This window comes from Canis lupus, chromosome 2 (assembly GCF_048164855.1).
Source record: "Canis lupus baileyi chromosome 2, mCanLup2.hap1, whole genome shotgun sequence".
In the NCBI taxonomy this organism is placed as follows: Eukaryota; Metazoa; Chordata; class Mammalia; order Carnivora; family Canidae; genus Canis; species Canis lupus.
In genome coordinates, this window is record NC_132839.1 from 70,909,827 (window position 1) to 70,931,794 (window position 21,968).

Below are 21,968 nucleotides of genomic sequence, written 5' to 3' on the forward strand. Positions count from 1 at the left end.
TTTTGACTTTTTAAAATGTTGCATTAGATATTTATCTTGGTGATTGAGGTTTTTGGTACCTCCTGAGATTTTGCTGCCAAGGCCAATGCCTCACCTACCTCACCTCGGCCCCAGCTCTGGGAGAAGGAACAGCTACAGCAGTAGAGGAAACACAAGAGTATATTGTCTTGGAAGCCGAGGAAAGAAGGTTTACCAAGAAGCTGATACAATAGGATGAGTGTCAACATCAAGCCAGACAGAGAAGGTCATAAATTGCACAATCTCATTTATCTGAGCTGGTTGTACTATTGAAAAAGGGAAAATACCCTACATGACCAACTGGTTAAATGGTATACGGCCATCTAAAAGAATATAAAACAGCCATTAAAAATGACGTTAATCATGAAGAAAAATATTCTGGAACGTAAACTGGAGAAAGCCAGATGACAAAGTATAAACAATGTATAGAAACAACCATATGGACCAATATGTGTGCAGATTAAAAGCAAAATAGTCACATACACGAAGCAAAGAGTGCATTCGGTATATGATTCCACTTATATGAAACTACAGGGTGCAAACTAATCCACAGTGATGGAAAGTAGAGTAGTATCTACGGGATAGAGAAATACAAGTTGATACATATGTTCACTATTCTAATGCGTGACGGGTTCACAGATGTATATTTGTGTCAAAACTAATATAACAGGTACACTTAAAAATATAGTAACACAGAAGCAACGATACTCTTGTTTATTGATGTATTTTTACACTGGGTCAGCACTGTGAGAAGACATTTCATATGTCATGTCTTTTAATCCTGACACAAAATTTGTGGGTTAAGTATCATATTTTCCATTTTACAGATAAAGACATTGAGACTTGTACAGAGTCATGCAGTGTGTGAGAGCAGGAACGCAAACTTTGCTGGCTCTCATCTCTGGGCTCCTAATTGTTATGCTATGTATTTGGACAATAATTGTAACCCCACCCCCCAACAGCTGGCTGGGAGGGACCCATAGATCCTTGGGAAGGGGTGTTGTGGCCGCCTCAGACAGTCTATTGGGACAATATTATTGATAAATAAATGTTAGCTGTTGCTATTAGGCTTGGAACTCATGATCCATCCTTTCCATTGATAACCAACAAAGACTTGGTGCCTTAGAGATGGTGAATGGATATGACCATTCGGAGCTTCTCAATGAACGTATTTTAGGAATGCTCGCCTTCCAGAAGTACCTGGCCCCTGCCGAGCCAGGCTGCGGGAATCTCTGGTCCAGAAACTTGCCCTAAAAGAAATCCATACCATTTTCATATTTTCCCCTTTTCTGCTCTGATCACTGCCACCCTTGTGATTAAAAATGTCAATCAGGGGATCCCTGGGTGGCACAGTGGTTTAGCGCCTGCCTTTGGCCCAGGGCGCGATCCTGGAGACCCGGGATCCAATCCCACGTCGGGCTCCTGGTGCACGGAGCCTGCTTCTCCCTCTCCCTGTGTCTCTGCCTCTCTCTCTCTCTCTGTGACTATCATAAATAATAAAAAAAAAATGTCAATCAGTAAAGGATGAGACTGCCATTTTAAATTCATCTCTCAGTCACTGGGCTAGTAGGGACTCGGTGCTGGCAGCCCCAGGTGCAGAGTCCTAGGACCCGATGAAGGAGTCGTTAGTTCCACCTGGCTGGGTTGGACGCATCTAGGAAGGAGCGTCAGCTCCTGATTTGGATCAGGTGGCGGTGGCCAGGCAGAGAAGCAGAGGAGGTGGGCCGATGCACACAGGCCACGTTGTGTCACACACTCGCATGGCAGAGTCGAGTGAAGGCAAGCAGGTGGCACCTCATTCTGCAAATCCACTGCCTGGGTCTCCCTGAATGCTCATGCCTGGACTCAGTGGGGAAAGTGGGAGGATTCAAGAATGATGTCTGCTATGGCAGGCGCAGGGGACAGGTTCAAAAACTCTGCCTTTGCTACTTCTTGGTTAATGTAGGCTGGGAAGGGAAAGTGAGACCAAGTGGTTGAAGGTTTGCATAGTCTGCTGAATATAGGCTTTTTCTACACCAAAGATTTCAAGCTTAGTTTTCCATTTTATTTTATTGATTGATTGATTTTTAAAGATTTTATTTATTTATTTGAAAGAGAGAGAGTGAGAGAAAGCGCAAGTGGGGTAAGGGGCAGAGGAGGGAGAAGCAGGCTCCCCACTGAGCAGGGATCCCAATGTGGGGCTTGTTTCCAGGACCCCGGGATCATGACCTGAACCAAAGGCAGACGCTCAACTGACTGAACCACCCAGGTGCCACAGTTTCTCCATTTTTAAAACAGAAAATACCATATCCAGAAGATTTCAGAAAAATCAGAAGATTTTTCTTTAGATTTATTTATTTATTCATGAGACACAGAGAGAGAGGCAGAGACACAGGCAGAGGGAGAAGCAGGCTCCATGCAGGAAGCCTGATGTGGGACTCGATCCGGGGACTCCCTGAGCCAAAGGCAGACGCTCAACCTCTGAGCTACCCAGGCATCCCAAGACTGAGGATTTCTTGAAAAAAGCAAGACTTAGGTTGAGTTTAGAGAGAGGATTATGACCCAGAGAAGCAGGAGGGAGGGAGGAGTAGGTTCTGGATATACTCATTCTCTGCTGGGAAGCCTTCTGAGCAGTAAGGAGGCAGGCCAGGGCCAGACAGACACCGGGCTCTGGCAAAGCCGGGTTGTGGTGTCACACCAGGGCTGGTGTACAACCACACATCTATCTGACTTATTCATCTCATCTGTTGCCAGACAAACAACCTTAGTAATATCTTATCTAAAGTAATATCTTAACTTTCTAGTAATATCATGTAACACAAGAGATGCAAGTCAATCAGGATAAGCCATGATTTTCACAGAGCACAGGATGAAGAAAAGGGGAAATTGAGTCAGACATTCAGAGAATCATTGGCTCTCAAAGAGGATGGAGAGAAGAATGTGTTACCAAAAAGGATGGGGGGATGTGTAAGGTTTCCTTAACTGCTCCACAATGCCTGACTCCGAGTTTTTCTGCGCCACAGCGCTTGTCCTGCTCAGAGAGAATCGGATTTTCCTTTCCAAAAAAGGGGATCACAGCTCAGCAGGCTTCCAGATGTTGCCCAGGGTCATAGGGCTAAGTCCTCAGAATTGGAACCCTGCCTGGTGTGTCTGAAGCCAGAGTCCCTGTGTTGCACTATCAAGACCCTTCCTGGAGAGTTTGAGGGAGGATGACAGTGCCTCTCCAGCCTGGTCTGAGGACGTGGGCCACATGGTGACCGAAGCAAAGCCAGGTCGCCTGCTCCCCGAGCACCAGGCCTAGTGTGCCAGACCCAGCACGGGTTGTGGTCTCCTGTCATCCTTGGAACTGCCATGGGAGTGGGTCACTATTCCTGGCCTCACCCTGGTCTAAACCCCCATCATGTCTCACGTGGACCAGACTGTGTCTTCCTGCATCTACTTCATCACTGTCGTCCCCCTGGCCCCCAGTGCTAACACCCCAGCGCTGCGTGGCTGCCTGAGAGGCTGGCCTCATCGTCCCCCTCAACCCCCTGCCCAGGTTTAGAGAACTTCAATCCTTCCCATTGCTCTTAGGATTCAACCCCACATCCCTAACCTCATCTACAAGGCAGGCCAGGCCCAGCACCACAGTCCCTCCAACCCTCACACACAAGCACCTTCCAGCCCAGGCCTTTCTGCTTGCTGCCCCTTCCCCATAGACTGGCACACGACCCCCACCCCACAGACACACGTAGCAGACTGTCACTCCTCAGCTTAGGTCAGAATCTCCTGATGCCTCTTATACCACCTTACACCATTTTCTAGAATTTTTCATTTACACCTAAACACCTATCCAAGTGTGTGGTTGTTAATGTCTGATTCCCCATGATGTGTAAGGGCCAGGAAGGCAGGGTCCTTCTCTGCCTTGTTCAGTTCTGAGGCCATAACGCCTAGAACACAGTGGGCCTGACATGGAGCGGGTGCTCAGCACACACCGTTGAATGAATGAATGAGTGAATAAACGGGTGCATGAATGGGTGAACCCCAAACAGGACAGCTGCATGCCTCCTCTCCAAGACCCTGTTTTACCTCTGTTAAAGTATGTTGGAACATTCTATGTCTGTGACTGTCCCCTACCCCCGACCATGGTGCATTCCGAGGTGCCAGGAGCGAAGCCTTATTCATCTCAGTATCCATGGTGCTCAGGATTGAGAACAAAGTCAACCTCAGGATATGTGGCATCTTCCTCCTCTGGTTCTGCTAAGTAGCCACGTCACTCTGAGTCATTTGTTTCTTCATTTCTAAAATGAAGTTCTGCAGCATGATTCCCCTGATCCCTTAATTACTGGGGCTGATAGTCTAGGATTTCGTAACCAGAAGCATTTACTGTTTCCTTTAGAAACAAAATACATTTGGGGAATTCCTGTTAGCATCCTGCCGTGCCCATTGAGAGGTGCTTTGGAACCCCTCAGAGAGTCAATCTCCAAACACAGAGCTGTCTTGGGCGACCAGGGAGCAGAGGCCTCCCTTACTTACTTTGGAAAATACACCACACATCCCACTGGTCTTTAGCTGGTCAGGAAATCTGAAACTAATTAGATAGGATCAGTAAGCAACTCAGCCCAATTTCAAAATGCTTTCGTGCAATTAGGCTTGGCCAGGAACTAAAGGTCATAAGCCAGCCTATTAGCCACAGGAACCATTGAATAATAACAAATCTGATCTTTATAATGCTGCTTAAGGCTTGACTTCTCAAACAGAGACGAGATTTTATTCCTTTTTTCTAATCTGAGAAGAAACCAGAGGGAGTTAACGGCAGGGGTGAGCGTGGAGAAACTAGCCTGCTTGTGGAGCTCATCTGTACCCCCTTGACCCCCGATGCCCCCCCCCCTTTGAAAAGCCTCTTCCTCAGCTGCTGTCACAAATCAGTACACGTCTAGAGTCCCGTCACCCCTCAATCCAACCCCGCTAGGAGGCAGGGTTGCTCACTTCTCTGCCCCGGGCACAGCAGACAAAGTGTCCTGTTTGGGATCCGGCAGGTAGCGTTGGACTCTTTGAACTCACTCTCAGTAAGTGAAGAGTCAGCATTTGTTCCTCTAAGCCTCAGTTTCCAAATATGTAAAATAGGGATGATAACGACCTCCCACAGTGGCTTGCTGTGGAAATCATGAGGTTACTCACATGACATGGCCTGGTGGAGACTAGCACATGTGAGAGGCTCAATGAGAATAATTCCTTTTTTTAAAAAAATATTTTATTTATTTATTCGTGAGAGACACAGGCAGAGAGAGAAGCAGGCTCCCTATGGGGATCCCGATGCAGGACTCGATCCCAGGACCCCAGGATCATGACCTGAGCAGAAGGCTGACGCTCAACCACTGAGCCACCCAGGCATCCATCCCAACAATTCTTTTCTTGGATGCTGACCTAAAAGACCAGAGGGCCTTTATATTTATCTAGTCTAGGGTTTCTCAAAGTGTAGAACTCAGGATACACTTTAGTTGTTCGTGCACGTGAAAGCTTTTATTTACACGCTTATTTTAATGTCCATTAGGTTGCGTGTGTATCATTGCTTAACGCCGTGGTCCTTAACCACAGCCACACATTACAATTGCCCAGGGAGCTTTTAAAATGCTCCAGCCCAGAGCGGGGCCTGACTTTGAGATTTTAGACAACATTCTGCAAGCACATTTCACATTAATGTGAAAAGCCAGGATGAGAACTACTGGCTTAAGGCAAAGCTGGGTAAAAAATAGAAATTACTCAAAGTAACATATCAACAAGGCAGCCAGCTAAGGCTGACGTTGGGGAAACACAGATAAGCCAATATTTTTTGAGGGCCACATGTCAGGATCAGCTGCGGGTGAGGTGGTTTGGTGCTTGTTAAATTTCAGATGCCTTGTCCCCTGCCGGGTCCATTAAATCAGAATCATGAGGGGTGGACCTGGAAGACCTTTGTTCTCATCAGCCTACCTGGCCCTGGTTCTCTGGAAGGCATTCAGGAGTCACTCATCTTGTAAAGGTTAAGGCCATGCTCGGAAGGAAGGGAGGCACTCTGTGGTCCGCCCAACATAAGAGAGAGGGGGACGCTGGCCAGCTGATGTCAGCCAATCACACTTTGATACTCGGGAGGTATTGAGCCAACACTCAGTCCAGGGCAGCAAGGGGCACAGATGATGTAATTCTGGGTTCACTAGGAGGTAAGGCTTCCCTGAGTGTGTCCCACCCAGTTCCCTAGGACTGGAAGGAGGCAGAAAGGCAGGATGAATGCCCCTTCCAGGAGCATACTGTAAGAATCTGTGCAGCAAAAGTGTTTCCTAGGTGGTAACTTTCAAGTAAGCTTCATGTTCAGACAGGTAGTGGGATAGTGAATAACTCCCCTTCTAGAACCTCCAAATTTGCTGCCCAGAAGGCATGGATAGATCATCTGGAGAATTCCAAACCTACTTATCTCTGCTGTGCCTGGTCGCAGTAGGAGCTGGGAGATTGTGGAGGAACTGAAGAGGAAGGGAAACCCTTTCACACTGAGTAAATCCCCTGGCAAGGATCTACACTAAAGGCAGCAGGCAAGCCACTTAGTCCAGTGTCTGCAGCTCGAAAACGGGTTCTTGCAGGATGATCAGGGGGATGGGATGCAAGAGTGGATCTCAGGCTTTGGCACAGGATAGGGAGCTGATAATAACAAGTGGTTACTTGTCACAGGACAGACGTGGTGCAAACTGACTTCCCTCTTAGCTATGCAGTCAGCACTCGCTAGGCTGCAGAGCCCAGCTAACTTGTTTCAGGGGCTCTCCTCGGTGCCTGTAAAATGAGGCTTTCAGTTTAACTCAGTTCAAGATACCCTGGCTTGAGAGCTCTCCAGGAAGTGCTGGCCTCTCTTGGCTAGGATGAAGCCATGCGGGGAGGGGGTTGTAACCTGTAATGGGGCCGGGGGCTGGGGGGGACCTCTGTTCCTTTGAGCATCCCTTCTCGGGGTCTCATCCAGTAGAATCCTACCTGGTGGCAGCTCTTGATTTTATTCTAGCCTCTGTCCTCGGGGGTGGTACTTGCCAAGGCTGCTTCATGGGTTGCCTTTGAAAACAGATGAGATGATATAAACTAGTAACCAGAGTAAATAATAATCTTATTGAAGGTAACAATTTACTTACTTACATACTTCCTGATGGGTGGATGGATGTCTAGATGGACGGGTGGGTTGGTTGACCGATTACGAAGACTTTGAGAACTGCAGATGGGAAGAGCCATGGGGAGCTTTGTTGTCATGGGAGAAGTAGCGAGTGTCCTAAGCTGAGAACCAAGAAATGCAGTTTAGTTGTGACTCATTTACAACTCCTTGTGTGACCTCCGGTTACCTCTCTGCCCTTTGGTCTTCTCGTCGTTAGTATAATGTGTGGGCTCCCCACAAAATTCTAGGGAGGACTACCTCTGATGATAAATGTGATAAATCTATAAATTGCAGAACTCTATAAAAACATTATTTTTTCCAGTTATTATTTAATTTGCATTATATCATCAGTTCCTCACAAAGCACCTGTGACACAGGGGAGTAGCATCTCCAAGTCCAGAAGGTGCCAAAGACATACTTTCTCATCGCTAATGCTAGCTTTGCTTGAGGGGTCATTTCTGGGCCACCCAGCCACATTCCTGCAAAGATAAGCCCAAGTGGGAAGTGGGAAAAGTGCCCATGGGAGCCAGGAGTCCAGGCACCCAGAGTGAAATGGAGTCCACAGTGCCTGCAAACCATCTCTGAGGGAAATGTCCACCATGACTCCACCTCCCTCTCCACTGGGTGGTTCTGTCATCATGCATTCGTTATTTCTTAGTATATTAGTTCCTGTTTTGTCCATTTCGTTTTAGTGTCAGTGCCCTCGACTCTTCCCAGAATCATGTGTGTCCAGAACTGTGTGCCGGGAGCTGCCAAGCTTGGGGGTGGGGGGAGTATGGGCTCAACTGTGTCTCCCCCAAAAATCATGTTGAAGTCCTAACCCCCAGTTTCACAGAATGTGAACTTAATTGGAAATAGGGTCATCACAGATGTAAACTGGTTAAGATAAAGTCTTCCTGGAGAAGGATGGGGCCTAATCCAAGATGACTGCTGTTTTTATAAGGAGAGGACACACAGGGAAAGGCCAAGGGAGGACATGCATGGAGGCTGGCGTTATGGCTGCATGCCAAGGAACGCCAAGGGTGGCCAGTGACACCAGAAGCTAAGAAAAAGTGGAGCAGCTTCCCCCCTAGAGCTTTCAAGGCAGCACAGCCCTGCCATACCTGGTCTGAGATGTCTAGCCTCTAGAACTGGGAAAAAATAGGTTTCTATTGTTTGAAACTCCCCGGATCACACAATGCGAGGTGATGAATGAAGTCAAGGAACTGAGGGCTCTGATTTCCAGCCCTGCCTCAACTGCCCACACTGGCCGTGCCTCCTTGGGGAGGTCTCTGGACCGCACATTTCCTATCTGTGAAAAAGAGAGAATTGTGTCGGGTCAGTATTTGCCAAACTTGCTGATAATTAGAATTACTTGGGACACTTATTAAAATTATAGCTTATGGGGCACCTGGGTGGCTCAGTTGGTTAAGCATCTATCTGTAGTTCAGGTCGTGATCCCAGGGTCCTGGGTTGGAGCCCTCCGCGCTCAGCTGGGGGCCTGCTTCTCCCTCTCCCTCTGCCTCCCCTTCCTGCTCATGCTCTCTCTCTCTCTCTCTCAAATAAATAAATAAAATCTTTTCGAAATGTGAAAACATAAAACTATGGCTTATTAGACCTTTCCTCTGGATTTTCGGAGTCAGTGGATCTGGGGCAGGGCCAGGAATCTACATTTTTGAGAAACTCCAGATGGTAGCAGTAACTGGCACTTTGCAGTCACTGCCTTCTCTGGTGTTCTAGGCTTCTCAAGGGTGAAGCTTTGCCCCTTGACCCCATGCACTCTATTGCAAGCCTACCATGGATGGTGCGTGTTGAAATCTCTGTCCCCTACCCAGACTGCAAGCCCAAGAGGGCAGAACCACATCTGTACCTCCAGCACGTTGCCTGGAAGACAGCCAGTGTGCCTAGGAGTCATGTACTGAAGGAAAGGATAAATCATCTTTCCTGCAGACATCCCGCTCTGGCATGTGTGATCAAGGACCTTGCAAGCTCTTGTTCTCAAGCTGCAGATGCACCTCCCTGCTGCCAGTCTGGACCAGTCTCTGACTCCAGTCCACTCTTCATGCTTTTTTTGGAGGAACACAAATTCAGTGTTCTACTACAGTTGCAGACGCAGCTCTAAGTCACTGGATCCTACGGAGTGAGTTACGGGATTCTTCCCATTTTATAGGTAGGGAAAAAACTGAGGCTTCCAGAGGTTGAGTGACTTGCTCAAGGTCACAGTCAGTGCGGAGCTCTGATTTGAACTTAGGGGGTCCAGTGTCAGCACCTAGATCTCTCTGTCCCACCACCGTCCCACCACTCACAGTAAACCCTGTGCCAACGGGATCTCGACCAAGCAACTGGACCAGCCCATCTTTTGTCCCGCTTTCCTCTCTGGAAAGATCTGTCATGCTTCTACCCACTTGCTGCACTCTGGTAGCTCCTCTCCCTGTTGGCCCTTCTCTCTGGGCTGTCCTGCCGGAAACTTCGTTCCTTCCTACACGGAGAGCTGTGCCTCTGGGGAGTGAGCCTCTGGTGTGCGTGGCCATCATAGCACACGTTTTAACTATTGTACCTCGCCCACCCAGCATAAGCCCTCTCTTCCTTTGTGTCTTTGCTCACATGTGACCTCCTGGGTGAGGGCTTCTAGAACCATCTTTTAAAAATTTGCAATGTCCACCCGACAGCCCTCTATTGCCCCCTTCTTTGTGTTTTTTTGCATGGCACCTATCCCAATCTAATAAACTATCATTGAATTACACATGTGATCTACCGTCTGCCTCCCCTCCCTCGAATGTAAGCTCCACGAGGACAGAAGTTTGGTCTGCGGGATTTCATGGCTCCACTCCCAGTGCCAGGAACAGCGCCTGGACCGCAGCTCGAGCTCTCCCAGGGCTTGCCCAGCGACGAAGGAGCACGTGCCTCAGTGCTGAGTGTGTCTCCCTCTGACGACTGTGAGCTCCTTTCAGGAAGGACTTCATCTGGTTCATGTCTGGACCTCCAGCAACGAACAAAGGGCCTGGCTCTTCGGACAACCTCAGGAGGCCTTGTCCAAATAAATGAATGAGGAAGTGAGTGACCAAATGAGTGAATTAGCAGGTGGATTTCTTTTCCAGAGTGGTTTGCTTTTGGCAAAATGCAGCGACTACATTTCCACTTGTAGCCTCGCCTGTGGCTGCTCCTCAGGCTGGAATGCACCCCAAACACCACCTCGGGGACGTTTATAGCCTTAGGAGGTCATTTGGGGTCGTACAGGTGGAACAGAGGGGCCCAGTGCAGCTAGCCGGGGCATAGCGCCATCCACTGGGGTGTCAGTCTCCACTCTGCCCTTCCCTTGCTCCTCTGCTTTCCTCTTCCCTGGAGGGAGAACTGGGCTTCCCCTCACTTTGTGAGAGGAACTGGCCTCCTCACCCCAACCCCACAGAGGAAGTGCCTCTGCTTGCTCAGCCACCTCCAGCAGCTGCGTGTCAGGGAACAGAGAGGAGGAAGGGGGCAGCGCTGCAGGTGACTGTCCACCCCCCGCTCCCAGAGCCGCCTGGCCCCGTGGCACTTGGATGTGCTGTCCTGTGTTTTTTCTTCCCGTCGTCTCTATCGGGCCCAAGCTTCAGCAGACCCAGGAAAGCAACGGTCCACCTCGGAGGGCTAAGGTGCTTGTGGGTGTCCCCTCCAAGTCCACTGCTGGTTCTCCACCCTGAGCATTGTCACAAGCCAGGGAAGGACTGCTTGCTGGCTGGAAGAGAGGTGAAGGGGGAGTCTGGCAGAGTTGAAGCTCACAAGCTGGTGCTCCTGCTGGGCGAGCAGGGTCCTCTCTTGCTGCAGAAACCAGTGGGCATTTCCCCTCCTTGGTGCAGAGGCGTGGACCCTGGGGGCTTCCCTGGAGCAGTGAGGAGTCTGTGCTGCTTTGGGCAGAGGGGTGAGCCTGAATGCTCGATGCACAGCTCAGAGGATGTGCGGCGGGGCCAGGAAGCTGGGACCGGCAGCCAGGGCCCCCAGGTCAAGGGGATCTCAGAAACGGTCATCGGTCTGGCTGGGAAGAAGGCCTGTAATCTCAACCTTCAAGATCAGAGCCAGCAAAGGAAACAGATTCAGAACTCTGCTAACTGTACAATTTGAAAGAACACATAGATTCTCTTCATTTTTTTTATGCTTCCTTAACAGTTGCCTAATTAGCTCATTGGCCTAATTCATCCTTTCCTTCAAAGAAACAAACTGTCTTGCTCCATTCTTTGATCTATTCATTCCTTTAAGTTGCATATTGATTTCTTCCCATTCACTCTTCTGCTAATTAATTAATTAGCTAATTAATCAATGCAAGATATTTATCAGGCGCCACATTTCAGGCTGTATTCTAGGTGCCAGGCACAGCGGTAAACGTGACTGGATGGCTGAGTAGGGTTTCAGGAGGAAACCGAACCCACTCCATACAATTCAAGTGACTTACAGAGCTGGGGATAGGGGTACAAGAACAGCTGTAGAATGGCCAGGATCCCCAAGAGAGCGATAAGCCATTGCCGCTGGCCCTGAGGGCAAGGCAAAGAAGTGGCATTGAGAAGCAAGGTGGAGGAAGGCCCCCTGCAGGGATGTGTGTTTGGTGTTTGGGGACCCCATCCCCTCAGCTATTGCCAGAGCTGCCAGATTGGCAGTGGGGGAGGGAGTAGCAGGGAAGAAGCACCCACCTCCTTCTCTTCCCATCCTTTGGTTTCCAGGGCTGATAGCTAGTTTCATGGAAGTTGACCAAAGCCATCCCTCGGGCTTCCCAGGGCAAGAGCAGGACAGAGACCATGAACACTGGAGCCAGGGAGGCAAGGAGAGTGACCAGCCCAAGACCCATTCCCAGCGGCCTGGGCTACACATTCCAGCTGCAGAATGGTGATCAACAACCAGGTAAATATTCAGCACATGCTGACTGGTGCCAAAAGAAAACCAGGGCAGGATAGATGGAGGGTATGCGAGGGTGATGAATTATGAACTTGGGTTTCATATCAGGTGATCGGGGGCAGGGGGGCTCCCCAATGGATCTTATTTGAGTGGAGACCAGAGGGGAAAAAGTTAGGAGTCCTTTACAGACCTGGGGGAGGGTGTTCCTGGCAGAAAAGAGCAGAACCTCTAAGCCGAGAGTGGAGCAGAGCCACTTGAAGGCACCAAGGGAGCCAGTTGACCAGAGTGGACAGGTAGGTGGAAGGAAATGAGGGGGACAGGGTCAGGTATGAGTCATCAGGGTCAGAGGCCGAAGCCCTTGCTAAGGCCTGTGAACGTAACCCTGAGCCAAGGGGGTCAGCTGCTATGGGGTGGGGGAGGCATTTTCTGAGCACAGGGGGACCAGATGCAGCCTACATTATAAAGAGCACGTAGCTGCTCTGTGGGGAAGTGGGGGGCCGGGGCAGGGGGAGTGGCAGGGAGAGCAGACAGAGAGCCCTGGCAGTGGCTCCTCCCAGAGCTGGCAAGACAGCTTGGACTAGGGCTGAGAAGTAGGAACAGATGGGGGGAGGCGGTCAGATCCTGGATCCGGGAGGCGAGGTGTGGACGGCAGGTAGGATGGCGATGTTCCTTACAGGGATCGGAAGACTGACTTTGGAGGAGCTGGTTTGGAGGGGGAGCAGGGGAGCGGGGCCGGCTGTGGACCTTGTGAGTTCGAGATCACGGTTATCCAGTCAGGTGTGCTGATTGGTCACGGCCCTGCCAGGGCCCGCCCTGGCCTCAGACACATGACTCCCCTCCAAGTGCTTGCTCGGCTAGGAACTGACCTGGCCACTTCATCGGCTTCATTTGGTCACCTTAATTCTGAGGATCCGTTTAGGACCCAAGTAAGTGTCCATGTCACGTGGGCTGGCCAGGAACGTGGGACACCTGGGCTGGGATTTAATCGTGGGAGTCGTCAGCATGCAGGTGGGACCAGAGCCGCCCAGGAAGCCAATGCAGAGAGAATAGGGCGAGAGGGAGGACGTGGCCCCAGAGAAGAACGCATGGAAGGCGGCCAGGGAGGCAGGAGAGAACCAAGCAGCAGCTCCTCAGAGGAGCGCTTCCAAGTCTCGGGATAATCCCAGCCAGCTGGCGTCTGGCCCACAGCCCTTCCTTTGACATCTATGGGCCACACGCTGAGTCTCCCTGCAGATCACAAATTCACCCAGACCTGCTCCGGGCCGCCGGAGGCTGCTCCATTCTTGTTTGTCAACTCTGGTCAAGTTGAACAAGAACCTGGGAGAAACTGAATGAACAGCTAAGTATAAATATTTGCTTGGACCCTCTGAATTTCATAAGTGGTTGACTTAAAAGTGCTAAAAATAGGCACAACTTACCAGTCTCTGCCAGGTGTGCAGTAGTATTAGGTCCACACATTAATCCTCACGGAGGGACATGTGGTCGTGTTTATGATACAGACAAGGAAGCTCAGCTCAAGGAGGTTAACTGAATTCCTTACGCTCACACGGTTGGCTGGTGGCAGTTGGGGTTGGAAGCTGGGTCACTGTGGGTGTCAGAGCCTCGGTCTTCCAGCCTAAACCAAACCCATGAGCTGAAGGAGGATCTGAATCTTCAGACATTCCACTCCACTTTTTTTCTTCTTCTTTTTTTTTTTTTTAAGATTTTATTTATTTATTTGAGAGGGAGAGAGAGAGCACAGAGGGAGAGGGAGAGGGAGAAGCAGACTCCCCGCTGAGCAGGGAGCCCGATGTGGGACTTGATTCCAGGATCCTGGGATCATGACCTGAACTAAAGGCAGACGCCTAACCAACTGAACCACCCAGACGCACCCCACTATTTTTTCTTTTTTTAATAACAAGCTGGTATTTCAAACTTACTTAAAATGGTGATCAAACCATTGATCATGCTTCTCCCTAAGGGCTTGAGAGGTCAGAGTAACAGTTCCATGAGGGCTCCTGTCAGACCCAAAAATGAAACCAAGCAAACACGTGATAGGCATTCACGGAGAGTTCTGGAAATACGCAGAAAACATGGGGAGCAGGCAGGAGAACAACCTGGTTAGGGGGTCCCTGATCCCCCACTGCTGGACACTGAGTGCCATTGCCACGAGACTCTCGCTAGACGATACTTTGCTTCCTTGGTGGTGCTCGCCGCTCTGTGTCAAACTCAGGCCCAGTGCTGGTGCGACCCCCTCCCCGGCAGCCAGTCTAGGCCAAACACTCTTGACAGAGGTTTCCGAGGGCAAGAGAGAGCTCAGCAGGCACTGCGGCTTCTCTGATTAGTTCATCACCAAATATACATTAAGTGCCTACTATGTGCTGGACTCTGTTCTGAGCGCTGGGGCAACAGCAGTGATAAGAGACAAGGTACCTGCCGCCCCCCCCCCCATGGAGTTGCATTCTGCAGGGGAGAAAAGACAGGAGCCCCAAAACAAATAGAAAAGAGAACTTCAGGTATTACATAGGTTGAAGGAAATAAAAGGTAAGAGAGAAAGAGGGAAGGAGGGAGAAAGGGGGACAGGGAGATGGAGAAGGACTCAGAAAGGGAGGGGGAGTGGAAGGGACAGGCAGACAGGCAGACTTGGGGTCAGGCTGGGTTCAGTTTAGGCAGGGTGATGGGAGAAAGCCTTCCTAAGGAGACCTGCAAGATAAGACCTGAGGGACAAGAGGGAAGCAGCCCTGCAGAGGTTTGGGGGCAGATCTCTGGCCAGAAGGAGCAGCAGGTCCACAGGCCCCAAGACAGCAGAACCTGGGTGTTTGTGAGGACGGGAGGAGGCCACAGTGAGGGCCATGTGGAGGCCGAGGGAGAGAGTAGAGTGACAAGTTGGAGAGGCAGACATGGACCTTGTCGCTGGGGCCCTTTCTGACCTTCTCAAGTCCCACAGCTGGTGGGCAGCAGAGCCAGGATCGGAAACCATTTGGGGAGGAAGCAATCCCTTGCTCTTCTCATATCACTTGGTAGAATGAGGAGGGTCTGGCTCTGGGTACAGGAAACAGCAAGCCAGGACTTGTTGGAGGAAAGCCACGGGAGGTTGTAAGCAGGGTGGGTCCTACCCCCGGGTGTTTGCAGAGGAAGTCACTTCTGCGCCACTGCATGGAGAGTATCTGTGGAAGGGGGGGTGAGCCGGGCAGCTGTCGGGAGGCTGTGGCAGGTGGTGCCCCAGGGACAGCTGTGCCATCTGCCCAGGATGTAGTCTAGAGCCCAGGTGGCAAGAGTTGCTGGGATTCGGGCAGGCACCAGGAGGGGATTTAGAGGGAGGAAGGAGTCTGCTTTTTGGCCTGGGGACTGGGAGGAGGCTGGACTAGGGAGAGGCCTGACGAAAGAGGGGATCTGGGCAGGGCTGTCGGAAGTTCAGTGTGCATATGGAAGGGTTGAAGGCGACAGATGAGTCTGGATGAGGTCGCCCAGGGTGAGAGGGAAGAGTAGAAAGGAGGCCATTAGGCTGGGTCTTGGGCTGCTCCACCATTGGCGGTCTCTCAGGGAAGGAGGAGCAGCTGGGCAGACTAAGGAAAAGGCAGCTAAGGGAAAACCACGCCAGTGTGTTGATGGGAAGACAGGACAGGGAAGTTTCTAGAAGGACCCAGAAGGAAGAGGAATGGTCACCTTCATCAAAGCTGTTGAGAGGGCATAGGGGATTGATGAGGGACTTTGGAAGATTGATGGCCTCAGTAAGAGCAACTTGAGCGGTGTGACAGGTCAAAGCCTCTGCTGGAGCAGACTAAGGAAGTGCAGAGTAGAGACGGTGAATCCTCTGGGACATTTTAGCTATGCCAAAGAGCAAGGAAATGGGGTGAGAACAGAGGGTCATGGGGTCAAAGGAAGGTTTTTTTTTTCTAATTGAAGTGAACTTCAGGGAACATAAAATTAACCATTTCCTACATCCACAGTGTTGTGCAGCCACCACCTCTGCCTAGCTCCAAAACATTTTCATCTTCCCAAAAACAAACCCATTAAATATTGGCTTCCCATTGGCCCCCTACCCCAGTCCGTGGCCACCACTGACCTGTCTTTAGTGTCTGTGGATTTGTCTCTTCTGCACATTCCATTTAAATGGAATCATGAACAGGTGAATGTTTGTGTCTAGGTTTTTCACCTCAGCGTAAGGGTTTTCCAGGTTCTTCCACACTGTAAACATGTATCAGGACTTCATTCCTTTTTGAATGAATAATCCATGTGTGGATACATCACAGCTGTGTGTCCATTCATTAACTAATGGACGTTGGGATTGTTTCCACATTGCAACTACTGTAAATAGCACTGCTTCGAGCATTCATGTACAAGTTCTGTTTGAACACCTGCTTTCAATTCCCTTGCATATGTACCCAGGAATGATATTGCTGGGTCACAGAGTAATTCTATGTGTGCTCTCTGACGAATCATCAAACCGTTTCTCACGGTGGCTGAAGCAGTTGACATCCCCACTAGCAATGTAGGAGGCCTCTAGTTTCCACTCCCCACCCCCCCACCGCATCCTTGCCAACACTTCTAGATTGATTGATTGATTGATTGACTGATTTGAGGGGGGAGGTGCAGAAGGGGAAGGAGGAAGCAGACTCCCTGCTGAGCATGCAGCCCACCCAATGCGGGGCTCCACCTCATCACCTTGAGGTCATGACCTGAGCTAAAACCAAGAGTCAGACGCTCAGCTGCATGAGCCACCCAGGTGCCCTCCTCTACTAATTCTTAGTTCAGTTTTTGTTTTTTTGATTGGTGATATCGAGACATCTTTGTATTTAGCCTAGAAAGATTCAGTAGAGAAGGAGAAATTGATACTGAAGGGAAACGGGATAACTGCTGGAAGAAGACCCTTGACTTGGGACACCTGGGTGGCTCAGCGGTTAGGTGTCTGTCTTTGGCTCAGGGCATGATCCTGGAGTCCTGGGATTGAGTCTTATATAGGGCTCCCTCCATGGAGCCTGCTTCTCCCTCTGCCTATGTCTTTGCCTCTCTTCTGGGTGTGTCTCTCATGAACAAATAAGTAAAATCTTTTTTTTTTTTTTTCAAATAAGTAAAATCTTAAAAAAAAAAAAAAAAGACCCTTGACAAAGTGAGAGGAATGTGTCTAAAAGACCCAAAATGGCAGATCCTCCGATGTGAGAAGTCTTTTGGATGCTGCACTGCCAAAGAGAGAGAGAGAGAGAGAGAGAGAGAGATGTGTCTGACGCCAAGGTCTCAAGGCTCACTCTGATGGGATTGTCCTCTCTGGTGAGGGGCTTCCCCATAGAGCAGCAAACGGAATGTGGGTGGAGGGTGGAATTGTGGGTCTTGCTTTAAATGTTAATTCTCGTCTATAAATCATGGTGCCTTAGGCAAGTGGGGTGACTTCAGGAACCCCAGTATGCTCGGCCATAGAATGGAGCTAACAAGCACTTAGTGGCTGCTCTTAGGATTAAATGAGGCTGTGTATAACCAGTAGGTGCCTACTAAATGCAGATCCTGTCCATTGGCTCATCCTTCTGACTTGATTGTGAATTACCTGATGAAAGTAAAAGGTTTATCCTTTGCAGACTTCTCAGTATCTAGCACGGCCACGTAATAGGTGCTCCATAAACACTGGAAAAAGAATAAATAAATAAACAAGAATAAAAATAGTGATCAACAAAGAGACTTCCCCAAACAACAGCAATACTGGACGCTTGCTACACGGCAGGCAATTCCAAGGGCGGCATCTCATTTGGCCTGTATTACATGACCCTGAGATGAGCATTCCCTTATCCCCACCTTGCAGGCAGGTGACTTGTCCCCTGTGACCTGGCTGGGGAGTGGCAGGCTGGGATTCAAGGTCTGACATCAAATCCCAGGCTCTTAGTCATCACATTATACTATCTATCCAGATGCTGCTAAACCAGCAGTTGAATAATCCTGGCATTGAGAATGACTTGCTGCAGCTAAAAAGAAGTCAAGAGAGAGGTCGGGTGACTGGGGAAAGTAAGGGCTGGGCACCAGCTGGAGAACTGCGGAAGCTTTGGAAAGACTGGGGGAGCGATCGCATTGCCCAGGTGTGTCTGCACTTCCTTATGCACACCCCGGGCACAGAAATGGAATCCTCCTAGTGTGTCAGCCATCGGAGGGTGGTTGGTAAAGACACCTGCAGTAGATGCTTCACAGGGGTCAGGTGATTTCTTCTCGTTCTCCAGGGCACCCTTTTGTCAGCCTCAAGGTTGGGAAACTGGGGAAATGGGATTAGCCATGAGCAGGTTTCCTGGGTGCTCTGAACTGACACCAAGAGAACTGGATGGGCTGTTCCAGGTGTCCCGAACAGTGCCACCTCCCAAAACCTAAGCACGTGCCTGAACCAGGCACAGGGTCCCTTTTTCCCTGGTGTGTGGGACTCCCGGTGCCCATCCTCACTTTCTATACCCTCAGCTCTCTGTGAACTGGTCAGGAGGATGCTGTCGGGCTGCTTGGGTTCCTCATCTCTGTCCCTCACGTTTCTCTGCCCCTCCAGCCCTCCACTTATCTCAGAGTCCCAAAGATGGAGTAGGATTCCCAAGTGGGCATCTCTTTCAAGCTAGAGGGACAGGTCAGGAGGACATCGTGGTGTTCCTAAAAGAACGACAATGGCAATGCCCCTGGGTACAGCATGTCAGAGGCGATGGCTCTCATGTATGTCTCCATGGGTTCATGGTTCTCCTACATCGACATCGACATAGATCTCCTACATCTCCTACATCGACAGAGTAGCAAGCGCAAACCCCTCGTCCCACTCACTTGGGCTTAGGACCCGATCAACATGCATCCATTTGTGTCCTGCTTTATAGCGGTTGCGTGTCATGTCACTTAACCCTCGCCACCGCCTGGGCAGGTTGGTCCCGCGCTGGCCACAACGTCATGTTAGTGAGAAGCCCTCGACACCCAGGGAGGTCGGTCCTATCATCAGCAGTGGCTTCGAGGGAATACCTCTGCCTTTGACTCCGGTCCAGAACTTGTTGACCCTCACCTGGCATGTTTCTAATAAGCCGAACTAGCCATCCATAGTTCCCTGTTAATCATTTATCTCTCGCCCACCCGAGATAGGCTTCACGGAATGTTTACAGTAACAGCTGGATGCTGTTTAATCATTAATGCTGCTTTCTTTCACAATTTCCCAGGCTTATATCAGACTATATGGGGAGCTGGGTTATCTATGAGGCATATTCTCTTTGCTCTTTAGACTGTAACAGGCCAGGGAAGCCCCAGGAACCGGGTGAGCTATGCTCGCACACTTGGATTGGCTTTGGGGATGATTAAGAGTCGAGACTCTCGCAGAGCAGCTGGAATAAGGGAATTGAAAAGTGAGGAATTTGACAGTCAATTTGGTGAAGATTAAGTGAGAGAATGCACACGAAGGGCTTAGCATGGTGTTTGATAAATGTTAACATGAAAATGAAGTTGATTATGAGTGATTATGGCGAAGGCAATCATTCCAAGGGCTGCTAATCCAGTAATCTCCATCTGCCTTTCCCCTTCCTTCCTCCCTCCCTCTCCTCTCTCCCCTTCTCTCCCTCTCTCTTCAAGCCGCCCTATTTCCCATATTCCTGTTCCATACTGTTCCATATGTTTTAGGGTTAGCTTTAGCTCCATGCCAAGGTCAGCAGAGACTTAACCCTGAAGATTAAGGATGAAGTCACAGCCAAGTATTACTCAATCAAAAATGTGGAGGGAGTAGGAAGTCTGTGGCATTTCCTGTCCAGAGCTGTCAGCCAGGGGCTGGTTGGCACCACGGGGCTTGTGCAGCAGGGTGGACAGTGCAGAGCAGCACCTGCAGGCATTTCAAGGGAGGTGGCCTCCAGCTCACACGAGCCAGCTTTGGGAAAACACGACCCCCTGTACGGTCTGCCGACCTTCTGTGGTGTACTCTGTCCACAGTCCCGTTTCTTTGCCTCTGCCCTTCCATCCAACACAGGCTTACGAGTGAGGATGTGACATGAAGCTGTCTGGGCCCCGATCCAACCTCTGTGACAGGTTGGGCGGGTAAAGGTACTTCTCCAGGCCTTGCTGACTTGATTTCCATCATGACTGGCCATAGTGATCGACACATGGTGCCCTGAAGGTTTTATGATCGGTAGCAGGGGTGGTTTTCTAAACATTTAACCCCCGGCACAGCCAAGGCGGGGGCCAGATAGCTAGGAGCCGAGTCCTGGTGCTCTGCAATGGTAGGCATTAACTCTGTAGCTGCTGGACTGTGGCAGGTGGGCACCTGGGCCGGAGGCAGGGCTATTCCTCAGTGGGTGCTGCACACTTTGACCTTTAAGAACTGGCATAGCCACACTAGTGGACACTTATCAGAGTGTTAGATTAGAACAGCAGCAATTTCTGCATTAATTACTGGAGATTGAAAAGACAGGGAGGGAGCTGGGAGTTTCAAAACCTCATGCCCAGAGCTTACATATATACTTTATTTATTCATTATTCTATTCAAGCCTTAGAGAATTATTTTGAGGCAGTTTAGGGTTCTCTTCTCATATACCCAATAGTTTCCCCTCTTTTTTTCTCTTAATAAGTTCTAAGACAGCATTTCAGAATGGTGTTTCACGAGGCTCTGACAAACGAAGTGCCTTATGTGTGCTCCACAGAGACCATTTGCTGTGAGTTCAGTGACAGTGGTGATCACTTAGCATTTATTATGTGCTCCATCTACCTGGACTCATTTGATCTTCACAAGGGCCTGTGAGATATGTCCTGTTGCTGTGCCTCACTTGACATAAAGAAACAGAGGTACAGAGAGGTTAAGTTACTCGCCGCAAGTCACACAGCTAGTGAGCTATAGAGCTGGTGTCTGAACTCATGGATCCATGCTGCCTGTGGTGCAAGCTGACTGCATTTGGCCTCGTGCTATGTCTGTGGGCAGCTTCCTACCTGGGACATGATGTCACTGTCAGCTCTGTGGTGGTCTCTGTAGGGTGAGGCACAGAGTCTCACCTTCATGCTCACCTCCTCTATGCGATTGTTCCTTTTGAAATCTGAATCACTTCCTTCTGTGTATGGGAAGGAGGAAAGGCATTCTAGGCTGAGGGGCAGCCAAAGGAGCATGAGAATGGCCTGCAAAGGGAGGTCCAGTGGGCTGGAGCATCCCAGGGTGTGTGCTGGGATGAGTCAGGCAGGGTCCTCCAGGGGAGGGCCTCGGACATAACATTCGAGTGCTGGCCACAGAAGCTCACCAACCAACATACTCGTCAGGCTACACAGATGACTTCTGGATCTCAGAGCCCGTCGTCCTCTAAGAACTAAATATTCTTCCAGAATTGTATTTTGTATCTCTACTTGGCCATTTGATACCTTATGGACTTAACTGAAAAAATTTTTTTAAATTTAAAGCAATTTTTAAAACTTACTTTTTCTAGTTACAGAAGTGGAGTTTTTCCAGTGTCAAAAATTGGAAAAGAATAGGAAAAGAAACCAGATAAAATTGGGCTAAAATACTATGGCCAGGTATAAACTGCTGTCTGTTTTGCTACTTCCAGGGGGTCTATTTTCTCTGCATATAAATATGTGATGTGTCCTCTGCTCACCTCAGCAGCCTGGGCTCCTGCTGCCCTGTGCTGGGCCAGGACCCCTTGCCTTCCCCATGCTCCAGGAGCACTCTGTATGCTCCTCCCAGATTGGCTCTTCTAGAATGGAAGCTCCATGAGGGCAGGGCAAAGTCTGTCTTCCTCTTACCTAGGTAGTAGGGGTTTAGTGAATAATTGTGGAATAAATAATGTATAAACATTTAAAAATTTTTAATTTTACATTAAAAAACACATGGCGGGGCACCTGGGTGGCTCAGTGGTTGAGCATCTGCCTTTGGCTCAGGTTGTGATCTTGGGATCGAGTCCTGTATCTGGCTCTCTGCAGGGAGCCTGCTTCTCCCTCTGCCTGTGTCTCTGCCTTTCTCTGTGTCTGTTATGAGTAAATAAGTAAAATATTTTAAAAATAAATAAATAAATAAATAAATAAATAAAATCTAAAGACACATGGACATAGT

General features: G+C 49.7%; 1 protein-coding gene and 1 long non-coding RNA gene across 2 annotated transcripts in view; one reads left to right on the plus strand and one right to left on the minus strand.

Moving 5' to 3' along the window:
- Positions 1–4,407: 4,407 nt before the first annotated feature.
- On the minus strand, positions 4,408–13,536 carry LOC140621226 (uncharacterized). Its single transcript, XR_012020961.1, has 5 exons — positions 13,399–13,536; positions 8,245–8,432; positions 7,129–7,263; positions 6,973–7,047; positions 4,408–4,567 (listed from the first exon to the last, which is right to left on the minus strand). It is a non-coding gene; the product is annotated as an uncharacterized lncRNA (long non-coding RNA).
- SLC2A9 (solute carrier family 2 member 9) overlaps positions 12,753–21,968 on the plus strand; it is a 206,111-nt gene continuing 196,895 nt past the window's right edge. Inside the window, exon 1 of the mRNA XM_072806326.1 lies at positions 12,753–12,906. The gene's annotated coding sequence lies outside the window, so the exon portion shown is untranslated. The remainder of the gene's footprint in view (positions 12,907–21,968) is intronic.